This window comes from Aquarana catesbeiana, linkage group LG02 (genome assembly GCF_042186555.1).
Source record: "Aquarana catesbeiana isolate 2022-GZ linkage group LG02, ASM4218655v1, whole genome shotgun sequence".
Taxonomy (NCBI): Eukaryota; Metazoa; Chordata; class Amphibia; order Anura; family Ranidae; genus Aquarana; species Aquarana catesbeiana.
In genome coordinates, this window is record NC_133325.1 from 664,867,858 (window position 1) to 664,881,629 (window position 13,772).

At 46.3% G+C, this 13,772-nt stretch overlaps 1 protein-coding gene across 2 annotated transcripts in view; it reads left to right on the forward strand.

Moving 5' to 3' along the window:
- The window catches only part of SMYD4 (SET and MYND domain containing 4), a 117,842-nt gene that overhangs the window by 38,700 nt on the left and 65,370 nt on the right, over window positions 1-13,772 (forward strand). The gene's annotated exons all lie outside the window — the stretch shown is intronic.

The window sequence follows — 13,772 nt, forward strand, 5'->3', positions numbered from 1 at the left end:
ATTATGTTTTCCAGCTTTGCAAACATGTCTAAGAATTCCATTTTTGTTGGTAGTGATTCCATAATATTCTCCTCTTCAAGACTAGTATCTTTCGCTTCTTCTCTGGGTAATCCGCCGTGAGCACCTTTGTTCTTCCCTGGATCTTTTTTCTTATCCTTTCCTCCCTGCTGTCCGCTTTCTTGCGCTGGACTTTTTGGACTTCCTGGATTTGCCTCCTTCAGGTACTTCTAAATAGAGCTGAATAGAACAGTGCCTATAAGGTATTGAGTAGGGATAAAGCACAGGGGGGTTTTCACTCCCGGATTTTAAAAAATATCACAGAGCGATAGCACTATCACGGGTGTTAGATTGGGGAAAGGAATCGACAAATAAAAGATGGGTAAACTTAGAAATAAATATGAGTAAAACTTCACCAATTGATTTGGAATCCCCCACACTTTAGGAAATTAGGTCCAAATGCACATATAATTACATGTTACACTTTAAAGATATGGGATCAGTTACATAAACAAAATGCTTGGGAGTATAATTCACCATTTATATATTTAAAAGATAATGAGTTTTTTCCGCCAGGGTTGAGGGAAGTGGGAGGGAACTGGATAAAAAATGATACACAATTGATAGATATTATGAATAATGGTAAAATTGTCACGTTTCAGGAGTTAAACCTATTCAAGGACCTAGTGAAAATAGACACATGGCGTTATAACCAGCTTGTGCTCTTTATTAAAAGCCTTCCTGGCCCCATTAGAGATAAAAAGAACCTCAGCTCTTTGGAGAAATTGTTCTTGAAGAACAGAATCAAGGAAAATAAAAGCATTATATAAAATAATGCGGGAGGAGGGTGAAGTAGTGAAACCGCTCTACTTTAACAAATGGGAATCCGAATTGGCTCTTTACCCAGTGGAGTAACTTGGGAGGCCATCTCAAATGCTATACATAAATCAGCAGTAGACATGAGATTGGTTGAATCAAATTTTAAATGTTTAGCCAGATGGTATATGACACCAGATAGATTAAACAAGATGCAGCCAGAAATTCTGGGAAACTGCTGGAGGGGGTGCTCTACCAGGGGTACGATGGCTCACCTTTGGTGGGAATGCCCTATTGTCAGCAGATTCTGGAAGGATGTGTTAAAGACAATACAGGAGATAATAGGTACGGAGATCAAGGAGGACCCGTAAGTACAATGCATCTTTAACCCCAGTTCTACTCAATGTGGCAAAAAGTCTAATACCAAAAAAATGGCAAGAGGTGGAGGGCCCAAGCATTCGCGACTGGTTAGTGAGGGTTAACGAAACCTATATTTTAGAGGTGGGTGAGGCGGAAGATATCAGGCCAGAGTCAGAAGAGGATGTGGGTGGAGCAAAGTGGATATCCTTTAAAAAAACAGGGAGATTCGCAGAGCAATTTATGTAATGAACGCATGTTTTATTGGGAGGAAACCTGCAGGAAGGGGGGGGGGCTTGGGATTTCTAGTGGTATAGTGGGGCGCAGTATTAGTGTTGGGATTTTTAAACTTTTGTAGAGAATAAATAAAGATTTTCTGAAACAAAAAATAAAAAGCTACGCTTCTGCTACTATCAGGGCCGGATTTCCCACAAGGCCACCGAGGCCAGGCCTCGGGGCGGCAGTGGTACAGGGGCGGCCCGGCGCCGCTCCTGCAATGACTTCTCGGCCGCCCCCCACACTAACCTAGCAGCATGCAGCGCACCCGGGCACCAGAGAGGTGGGGGCGCTGAAGCGCTAGAGTGCTCCTCTCCCTCCTCCTACTCTCTGTGTCCAGACGCGGCTCCCTCCGCTCCCACCACCGCCGCTGCTGTTTTTTTCGAGGCTTCAGCCTGTCCCCCCTTCCTCCTCCTGTCAGAGAAGGAGAGCAGCCGCCGGAGATCGGAGCGGCTGGTCTCTGTGCGGGGGGGGGGGGGGGGCGCGTGTTCTCTTGTGTCTCTCACTCCCGCCCAAGCCTGTCTCCATCTGTTCCATCTGTTCACTTATGGAGGGGGAGTTGTCCTGGGAGGGGGGGTTGTCCTGGGGCTCTGTACTAGTGAAGGGGGGGGGTTGTCCTGGGGCTCTGTACTAGTGAAGGGGGGGTTTGTCTGGGGGGGGGTTGTACTAATGAAGGGGGGGGTTGTCCTGGGGGTCTGTACTAATGGAGGGGGTGGGGGTTGACCTGGGGGGGGGTTTGTACTAATGGAGAGGGAGTTGTCCTGAGGGGGGTTTGTACTAATGGAGGGGGGTTGACCTGGGGGGGGGGGTTTGTACTAATGAAGGGGGGTTGTCCTGGGGGGTATGTACTAATGGAGGGGGGTTGTCCTGGGGGGTTTGTACTAATGGAGGGGCGTTTGTCCTGGGGGGTCTGTACTAATGAAGGGAGGGGGGTTTGTCCTGGGGAGGGTCTGTACTAATGAAGGGAGGGGGGTTTGTCCTGGGGGGGTCTGTGCTAATGGAGGGGGTGGGGGTTGACCTGGGGGGGTTTGTACTAATGGAGAGGGGGTTGTCCTGGGGGGGGGGGGGTTTGTACTAATGGAGGGGGGGTTGACCTGGGGGGGTTGTACTAATGGAGGGGGGTTGTCCTGGGGGGTTGTCCTGGGGGGTATGTACTAATGGAGGGGGGGTTGTCCTGGGGGCTATGTACTAATGGAGGGGGGTTGTCCTGGGGGGTTTGTACTAATGGAGGGGCGTTTGTCCTGGGGGGTTTGTACTAATGGAGGGGCGTTTGTCCTGGGGGGTCTGTACTAATGAAGGGAGGGGGGTTTGTCCTGGGGGGGGTCTGTACTAATGAAGGGAGGGGGGTTTGTCCTGGGGGGGGTCTGTACTAATAAAGGGATGGGGGTTTGTCCTGGGGGGGTCTGTACTAATGAAGGGAGGGGGGTTTGTCCTAGGGGGGTCTGTACTAAGGGAGGGGGGTTTGTCCTGGGGGGGATCTGTACTAATGAAGGGAGGGGGGTTTGTCCTGGGGGGGGTCTGTACTAATGAAGGGAGGGGGGTTTGTCCTGGGGGGGTCTGTGCTAATGGAGGGGGTGGGGGTTGACCTGGGGGGGTTTGTACTAATGGAGAGGGGGTTGTCCTGGGGGGGGGGGGTTTGTACTAATGGAGGGGGGGTTGACCTGGGGGGGTTGTACTAATGGAGGGTGGTTGTCCTGGGGGGTATGTACTAATGGAGGGGGGGTTGTCCTGGGGGCTATGTACTAATGGAGGGGGGTTGTCCTGGGGGGTTTGTACTAATGGAGGGGCGTTTGTCCTGGGGGGTTTGTACTAATGGAGGGGCGTTTGTCCTGGGGGGTCTGTACTAATGAAGGGAGGGGGGTTTGTCCTGGGGGGGTCTGTACTAATGAAGGGAGGGGGGTTTGTCCTGGGGGGGGGTCTGTACTAATAAAGGGATGGGGGTTTGTCCTGGGGGGGTCTGTACTAATGAAGGGAGGGGGGTTTGTCCTAGGGGGGTCTGTACTAAGGGAGGGGGGTTTGTCCTGGGGGGGATCTGTACTAATGAAGGGAGGTGGGTTTGTCCTGGGGGGGTCTGTACTAATGAAGGGAGGGGGGTTTGTCCTAGGGGGGGTCTGTACTAAGGGAGGGGGGTTTGTCCTGGGGGGGATCTGTACTAATGAAGGGAGGGGGGTTTGTCCTGGGGGGGTCTGTACTAAGGGAGGGGGGTTTGTCCTAGGGGGGGTCTGTACTAAGGGAGGGGGGTTTGTCCTGGGGGGGGGTCTGTACTAATGGAGGGGGGTTTGTCCTGGGGGGGGGGTCTGTACTAATGGAGGGGGGTGGTTTGTCCTGGGGGGGTCTACACCCAGGAAAGTACACCCAGGACTCCAGAGGGAGAGGGCAGTGCTGAGGGAACACCATCAGAGAGAGAACACCGCTGCCCTGCGCCACCAGAGGGAAAGCCACACAGCCTGACGCCATCCCTGGCGGAGAAAGGAATGGAGTCATTGCAGGAATACAGATCTGGGTGCTACCCAACAGACTCGCCACGGGCAATTCAGAGTGAGCTGACTCCTGATCAGAGGGAACCGTTGCTGTATCGCTGGGTCAGGTGAGAGGGCCTATCGGCCATTATCTACTAATGTCCATAGGAACTGCAGTCTCTGACCGTCTCCTGTATCATGTCTGCAATCTCTGACCATCTCCTGTACTATGATTGCAGTCTCTGACCATCTCTTGTATCATGTCTGCAGTCTTTGACCCTATCATGTCTGGGGACTCTTTCTGGTGGTGTGTGTGTGTGTGGGGGGGGGGGCGACATTGAAGGGCCCGGCCTTGGGGCGGCAAAGGGAGTAAATCCGGGCCTGGCTACTATGATGTGACGAGTATGAGATGGGAAAAATGAGCCATAAAAGGTGATTTAAATCCTCTCAATCTAAAAGCTGATGTAGCAAAAAGAAAATAAGAACAAAAATCTGAAAATTCAAAAAACTAAAAACTCGAAAATCTGAAATAATAACTAACCCCTTCCTGCCGACCGTACGCAGATGTGCGGCCTCGGCTTTTGGGGGTTATACCGGGATGATGCCCGCAGCTGCAGGCATCATCCTGGTACCATTTTTTAGAGCCGGTGATCGGCTTTCCAGGGATAACAACCTATGCGGCAAAAAGCCGCTCGGCTGTTATACCGGAGGAGCGGGAGGGGACGTCCCGCCGCTTTCAACGGGCCTCCTGATCCACCGGGAGACCCGATCAACAATCCGGCGGCTAGCCACAGACTGGAACTAAGCCGAAAATGGCTTCGTTCCAGTCTCCAGAATGTAAACACTGAAGCGATGTCATGATGTCACTACCCGTTTACTGGCTGCCAATGGCGCCGGTTTTAAAAAAATATACAGTATTCAGAATCGTCCAAAGCGGTGATCTGAATACTTTGAAGTGCAAAGGAGGGATCGGGGGTCTAGACCCCCAATCCCTCCATAAAGAGTACCTGTCACCACTTATTACTGTCACAAGGGATGTTTACATTCCTTGTTACAGCAATAAAAGTGATCACATTTTTTTTTTAAACACAATTTATTAATATAAAAATAAATAAAATAAATAAGAAAAAAAAAAATATTTTAAAGCGCCCCCATCCCCGCAAGCTCGCGCAGCAAAAAAAACGCATACGGAAGACGCGCCCGCATATGTAAACGGTGTTCAAATCACACATGTGAGGTATCGCCACGATCGTCAGGGCGAGAGCAATAATTTTAGCACTAGACCTCCTCTGTAACGCTAACCTGGTAACTGTAAAAAAAAAAAATTTAAAGCGTCGCCTATGGAGATTTTTAGGTACTGTAGTTTGTCTCCATTCCACGAGTGCGTGCAGTTATAAAGCGTGACATGTTTGGTATCTATTTACTCGGCATAACATCATCTTTCACATTATATAAAAAAATTGGGCTAACTTTACTGTTTCGTTTTTTTTTTATTCATGAAAGTGTCCCTTTTCCCAAAAAGTTGTGTTTAAAACACAGTGACATAAAATATTGCAACAATTTTGTCATTTAATTTTCTAGATTCTCTGCTAAAAAATATATATAATGTTTGGGGGTTTTAAGTAATTTTCTAGCAAAAAATACGGATTTTAACTTGTAAACACCAAATGTCAAAAATAGGCTTAGTCATGAAAGGGTTAATAATAACTTAACTATTACAAACTATTAAATTATAGGTATTGGAAATTCCTTTCAAATTTGGCTGTTGGTGAACATAACGAATGCAAATTATCCGTAATAACGAATGCCAAATCTAAACAAATGGAAGGTAACAAATTATTAATAATAAATAATAATAAAAACGTATTATTTGGTTTCATTCCATTTGTTTAGATGCGGCATTCTTTATTTAGGTTAATTCGTAACTAAGATAAATTTGAATTTATTACGTTCACTAACAGCCAAATTTGAAAGGAAATTCCAATACCTATAATTTAATAGTTATTATTTAGGATTTTTGGATTTTTGTTCTTTCTAATTTTCAGATTTTCCTTTCTTATTTTTGAATTTCCGAATTTTCAAATTTACGAATTTACACATTTCAGAGTTTTCGAATTTCAGAATTTTCGAATTTCAGAATTACGAATTCCGATTTTTCAAATTTCAGAAAAAAACGAAAGAAACAAAAACGAACACATTTTTCAGCAGTGCACATGTCTAGTAAAATCTACATAAAAACAGAATGTAATGATTTGAAAATGTGTTAAACCCATATTTTATCCACATTTTATTTTTCTATTTTCCTTGCACCTGACTGTGTTTTCTTTACAAAGTGAAGCTTTACCACATATTTAAAAGGATAATGAGTGCAACTGCACTTTCAGAGTCCACAGTCTATTTGCCTTTATTAAATCCACCCCTCTGACTCTCTAAAGGCCCATACACACAATCTGACTTTTTGACAACAAACATGTAAATTAACTGTTTTGGAGCAACATCTGACCGTGTGTACGCTCCATCGGACAAACTTTTTCTGTTTCCATCGGACTTTTGTTGGCTGTGCGAACGGACAAACTTTCCGGCAACAAAAGTCCGATGGAGCAAAGTCCGATCGTGTGTAAACAAAGGCATCGGTCTTTTGTACAAACTACAGTACGCGGCCACGAGAATGTTTCCAGCGTGAACCCGTCGCGCTGGTTCTCGGCGACAGAGTACTGTACATCTCGCGCTGGCTGCAATAGGAAAAGCACATTTTCCTATTGCGGCGAGCGCGAGAGGGAATTTCCCTCTGGGGGCATACCAGGCCTTTAGGTCTGGTATGGATGTTAAGGGGAACCCCCTACGCCGAAAAAAACGGCGTGGGGGTCCCCCCCAAAACCCATACCAGACCCTTATCCGAGCACGCAGCCCGGCTGGTCAGGAAAGGGGGCGGGGGCGAGCGAGCGCCCCCCCCCCCCGAGCCGTGCTGTGGGGGAGGGGGCAGCCCCCCCACCCCAAAGCACCTTGCCCCCATGTTGATAAGGACAAGGGCCTCTTCCCGACAACCCTGGCCGTTGGTTGTCGGGGTCTGCGGGCAGGGGGCTTATCGGAATCCGGGAGCCCCCTTTAATAAGGGGGACCCCCAGATCTCGGCCCGCATCCACTGTGAATGAGTATGGGGTACATCGTACCCCCACCCATTCACCTAGGGAAAAAAGTGTCAATAAAAAAAACACACTACACAGGTTTTAAAAGTAATTTATTAGGCAGCTCCAAGGGTCTTCTTCCGACTTCGGGGGTCTTCTTCCGACTTCGGGGGTCTTCTTCCGACTTCGGGGGTCTTCTGCCGACTTCGGGGGTCTTCTGCCGACTTCTCCGCTCTCTCCGGCCTCTTCTCCCTCTCTCTCTCCGGTGTCGTCTCCGCGCTCTCTGGTTTTTCTCCGGTGACATGACCACGCCCCCTTATGACCTCAAAGTCCCAGCATGCCCCGGGACTGTGATGTCATAGGGGGCGGGGTCACCGCCTATATAAGTCATAGCAGAGCGCACAGACAGCATTACACCCGGAGAGAGCGTCGTGTCAACATCTCTGGAAGAGAAGAGGGAAGAAGACGATCCAGATTTCCGGGCTCCCCCGCTAGTAAAAGAGCGGCAAAAGAGCAGAAGATAGCGGAGGAGCCCGGCAGAAGGAAGAAGGCACCGGAGAAGAACCAGAGAGCGCGGGACGACACCAGAGAGAGGGAGAAGAGGCCGGAGAGACCCCCGGAGTCAGAAGAAGACCCCCAGAGCTGCCTAATAAATTACTTTAAAAACCTGTGTACTGTGTTTTTTTTCTTGACACTTTTTTCCCGATGTACCCTATACTCATCCACATAGGGCGGGGGGCCGGGATCTGGGGGCCACCTTATTAAAGGGGGCTCCCAGATTCCGATAAGCCCCTCGCCTGCAGACCCCGAAACCAACGGCCAGGGTTGTCGGGAAGAGGCCCTTGTCCTCATCAACATGGGGACAAGGTGCTTTGGGGTGGGGGGGCCGCAGGGCGCCTCCTCCCCCAAAGCACCCACCCCCCAATGTTGAGTGCATGCGGCCTGGTACAGCTCGGGGGGGGGGTGCTCCCTCGTCCCCTTTCCTGACCGGCCGCGCTGCATGCATGGATAAGGGTCTCGATTTTGGGGGGACCCAACGCTGTTTTTTCGGTGTAGGGGGATTCCCCTTAAAATCCATACCAGATCTAAGGGGCCTGGTATGCCCCTGGAGGGGAACCCTTGCCGGGTTTTTTATTTAAAATTTGGCGTGGAGTTCCCCCTCAAGATTCATACCAAACACCGTGCCTGACATTGGCAGGGATCCAAGTTAGATCCCCGCACCAGTGTGAACCCGGCTCGCAAGGTGTCAATCTCGCCAATAAAAGTGGCGAGATTGACACAATATCAGACAACAATACAGAAGTTGACCAAAGGGTGGTGGTAAAGAGCTGAAAAACCATGTGATTTGGTGAAAGTTGGCTGGGAAAAGTCCTGTCGTCTGTATGCAAGACAAACTTCTGGCCAACGCCCTTTGTACAAAAATCCAAGGGAAAGTTTGAGATGCTACAGTATTTTTATTCCCAATCATGTTACTGACCTGTTGCCGATTTACCTAATTAGTTGCAATATGTTCCTCCAGGTATTCCTTATTTGTGCCACTTACTTTGCCAACTTTTTGCTGCTTTGTTCCAACTTGTTCGAGATGTGTTTCTGCCATCAATTACCTTATTTTTTTTACTTAAAATGGTAAATTTTAAGTTTAAACATTTTGATATGTTTTTTTATTCTCTATTGCGAATGAAATATGGATTTTTGAGATTTGCAAATCATTGCATTCTGTTTATTTAGGGGCTGTATTTGGGTGCATGGTTTCATTTAAGTAACACAACCTGGTGTATAAATATATGTTTTGGTAGTTTTAAAATAAATGATAAATATTTCAGTTTTTTAGGTTTTTCCAATATTACAATTCAATTATAGGAATGCATGGTATTAAAATAAATAACAGTTACAAAACTATCACATTATCCTTCAGGTTAATCCAAAAACACAATTCCAGGCATTGAGTGAAATCAGTTAACGACCTGCTAATGTTATTCGAAAAACTCAGCAACTGTACTGTACTGAAGTCCACTCAGTTTACCTGAATCTAAGGTGCTATATACATTGTAGTCAGATTCCTTACAGCTCCCCACATGTAGAATGGACAGGTCAGAGGTCTATGCTGTGCCATAGCTTCTTGTATAAAAATTATGCTTGTAAGTGATATTAAAGGTAAATATTTATTTTTGTTTTATTTGCTAAAATATAAGAGAGGTTATACTTCCCTCTACTATGCAATGCCATTGCACAGAGTAGTTCCAATCCTCCTCTTTGGCAGTCCCTTGTCGCCACTGTCTACTCCTTCCTCCAGATTCCCCTTTAGTAAGCCATGTGCCGTGGGGACACACATTTGCATGTGCTCCCAAATTGGACTGTATGTGTCCATTGAGGGACACAGGAAGTCATTGTCAGGTTATACTGTCATCTACAGGAGGATTAGACACTGGCAGACAGAAAAAGAAAAAAAAATGCACAAACCAGCTTAAAATGAACCCTCCTACATCCAGAAGGCTTCAGTTTTTTGCAAGTGTCCTAAGAAAATAGAAGTCTTTTCTTCAGCTCTGCTGGAAAAAGTCTATTTTGCTGTTAGTATTTTTCCTTCCTTTTTCTTTTCTCTTTAATCAAGACTCCTCTGTAAAACGCTGCTAGACCTAGTCTCTAGAATTGCAGCTGACCAGAGCGGCCAATTCTCAGCCTAGCATTGGAGTGCCAAACCCAGATCCTCCTTCGATGTTGCGGGGCTAGCCTGGAAGTGACATTTAGGCCCTGGGGTTCACATGCAGTAAGGCATTTTTAGGCCCCGTTCTTGTAACAAATTAGAGTGTTTTCCAGGCTCCAAAATTGCCTCCAGCGAAAGACTTGCTCTGTGTGTAGGCTGAGCATCAGGAGCTACCATTGGGCTGCTGGCTGCATTGTGTTGAGAGACTGAGCACTGACATCCACTGGATGGAGTTTCTCACTCCACGCTTTTTCTTTCCTGCTATTCAGCATCAAGGAAGCATTGCCCTGCTGCTGCTCCTGCTTTGCACAGAGCCATGTCAAAATCTGATCACCTAGCGATTCCTACCACACTTCTGCAGTGATATTGGTCACCTGTGGTTTCCCACCCTCAACGGCTGCTGGCTGAGTAAGTTCTTGTGTGTACCAGATGTCTTGCCTGGTACCCGGAGCTTGGTTGCATCACCCCACGCAGTTGCAACTTGTTTTTATCAATGCCTAGAGGAGACAGTCCAATTGCTAAAGATGACCCCAGCTCACCTTCTCTTATGGTTCCAGGGACATTAGTTCTGTACCCTTCGAGAATTCTAACACCTGCAATATGGAATCCTGTTACAGGTTATAGGATCTACCCTGTCATTGGAAAAACTCCTTTGCTGTGCCAGGTGACACCAAGTTTTTTGCCTTATCAATCAAGGCCCCTTCTACAGTTGGCAGTACCTCCTAGTTTTGTGTCTTTTAGAGCTCTTACAGCTGCAAAGAGGAATTCTTCTATTTGGATTGGAAACATTCCGTTGGGTCCTGGACACCGCCTCAGCGTCCACTAGATTTGGTTTCATTTGGGAAGGATTTTGTTAAGCCAGTGGTCCATACCCACTGTGGATGTGTCAGTGACCCACCTTAACAGGAAAACCACAAGGTCAGTAGAGGGTGTCCTCACTTTCAAGAGCAGACTAACAGAATCCTTCTTTAACTCCCAGTTCCCACTGGTAGACCATACCCTTCGCCCTATTCTGACTGTGAATTTATTTTTTTTATTCTGTCAAACTGGTGCAGAATGGGCTAAATCCCTCAAAAGGGATTTCTCCACTGTGTTACCGGATCCTTTTTTGAATGAGCACGTGGAATAGATGTCTAGGGCTGTTTTATTTAGCTGTGATAACCTGCCTGTACCATCTTGGCTTGTCACCCATATCGGTTTGTTTTCCACACGATGTGCAAAGCACTTTGGTTAAAGTGCTGGGAGGCAGATGCTACATCCAAGGAGCACCTGACCTATTGGGTTTTTGAATGACAGCATCTCTTCAGATCTACACTTGATCTTCTGTCAGTGATATTACTGGAGGCTCAATCGCCCACCTGCTTCAGTGCATGAATTCTAGAAGACCCTAATGCATTATGGGATTTGGGGAGTCGGGAGCAGCTTTAGGCCTGTGGCTTTTCAAATCTCCAGAATAGGTAACGCTATTTTAAAATCACTTACCTTAGCCACTTCAGCCCCGGAAGGTTTGGCTGCTCACCCAAGCCATTTTTTGCGATTATGGCACTGCATCGCTTTTAACTGACAATTGCACGGTCGCGAGATGCTGTACCAAAACAAAATTGATGTCTTTTTTTCCCACAAACAGAGCTTTCTTTTGGTGGTATTTGATCGTCTCTGCATTTTTTATTTTTTGCACTATATACAAAAGAGCGACAATTTTGAAAAAACACAATATCTTTTACTTTTTGCTGTAATAAGTATCCCACATTTTTTATCAAAAAACTAATTTTTTTCCTCAGTTTAGGCCGATATGTATTCTTATACATATTTTTGGTTAAAAAAAATCGCAATAAGCATATATTGATTGGTTTGCGCAAAAGTTATAGCGTCTACAAAATAGGGGATAGATTTATGGCATTTTTATTATTACTAGTAATGGCGGTGATCTGCTATTTTTATTAGGACTGCGATATTGAGGCGGACTTATCGGACACTTTTGACACATTTTTGGGACCATTGACAATTATACAACAATCAGTGCTATAAAAATGAACTGTATAAATGTCACTGGCAGGGAAGGGGTTAACACTAGGGGGCGATGAAGGGGTTAACTGTGTTCCCTAGGTGTGTTCAAACTGTAGGGGTGATGGGACTGTCTAGGAGGGGAGAGAGATCAGGGTTCCTACATAGTACTTACTTCCCTGAAAGAACCAGATCCCGGTTCTTGCTCTGTCACGAGCGATCGCGGGAGCCCGGCAGTCATCACGCCTGCTGGACACTCACATTGGCTTTGGGCGCGCGCCCCTAGTAGCCAAAAGGCAAAGCGACGTAAGGTAACGTCGTTTCACCCAGCCATGCCATTCTGCCGCAGTAAAACTGTGGCGGCTGGTTGACAAGTGGTTAAATGGAAACTCCACTTTCATGGGGTAAAAATAGCAAATAAAAAAATATATAGCATGCACAATTGCGACACAAGTCATATTGTAATTGAATGTTATTAAAAATTACCTTTCCTTTTCAATCTGCGCTGTAATTTTCTGTAAAGTGCAATCCAATATGGCTACCTAGAGGTTTTCTGTACACAGAAACATAACTTCCTGCTTGTGTGATTGGCTCACTGATTTTCCCAGAAGTCTACACTAAGATACAAGTACGATATCGGGCATCCCCCGCAACAAAAATGTAGTGTAAATGTAATGTTTTTGTAAGATACTCCCAATAGGAAATGACGTCTAATAAAGGGATGCAGACCCTGCAATTTTCCTCATTATAGCCCTGATTCTGCACCAGCTGGTTGATAATTATGAAACCGCTCCCATTAGGCTCACTCAGCAAAGGGACACAGACAAACAAACAGTGATTTCTTCAGAATAACAAAAGGTAGGCATCTGCAACAAAGTTTGTTAAAATCCTTGCAATGTACATAGATCACCCAGAGGGGAATGTTTTTTTTTTTCTCAACAAAAGTGGAGTTACGCTTTAAAAGTGGACCTTAATTTAAAAAAAAAAAAAAAATTTCAATTAAGGCTGGTACCTTGTAGAGTATAGGATGTAATTTCATCTGTGCCCAGTCTTGCCACGAAAAGTTAATCCAGCTGTGCGCAATCCTCTTATCTTTTTTCAGTGGGATAAAAACAGACACACAGAGAAATAGGAGTCAGTTCTTCCCCCTTGCTGTGAGTGACAGGTGATTTACATATCTCATGCACAAGCGTGAGAGAGGCATTCTGTGTACTTCACATCCCCCTCCTTTCTTCTCCAGCTCTTTCAGGATAGGCTGCTCCACACCTCAGCATGATTGGGTATGCAGAAGTCATGTGGTGCCTTTCCTGGGTTTTGACTGGATGTTAGTGATCATGGGGCATAATCCACAAAACAAGCAGAAGTTCGGTGTAAGAAATATTGATGCCTGGCCAAGGGGAATGTAGAAGTGGGCGGGGAGTCTACTGACACCACGAATACACCCACCGAGCACCAGACAACAGACCCGCCCACAGAATCTGGAGTATTACAGGGCTACAAGCAGCTAAAAGGGAGATTTTTTTGACAGGTAAGGATACATGCAGGGGGCATGTATATCTTATAGATGAGCAATATGGAGGTCATTTAGAACTGATGGGAGTGGGTTTACATCCACTTTAAGGCTTTGCCCCAAAGGTGGCTCCTTGCTGATGGGGTCCTGAGCTTGGTCTTGACTTCTCTATCAAGTTGTAGTTCTCCTTCCAATCTTAGAAGAGGTCTGCCTACTCTTCCCTGGCTATGGCTATGCATTGTATGGGATTTCCCCTGAGAGCGATTGTTGCACTCCCTGGAGATGTTGTTCTGACTTGTATTATGTTTAGGTGTCCTCACTGATAGGTGAATCTGTTTGGCAATCATTCTAGACATAGACCTTTTCTGGTTGCTGGTACCTTATGAGATCAGGCTTAAGGCCTCCTTTTTTTATTTTATTTTTATTTTTTTAGTTTTTTTTAACTCATTAGTACAGTGGTTCTCAACCTGGGGGTCAGGACCCCCTCGGGGGTCAAATGATGATTTGCCAGGGGTCACCGAATCCTG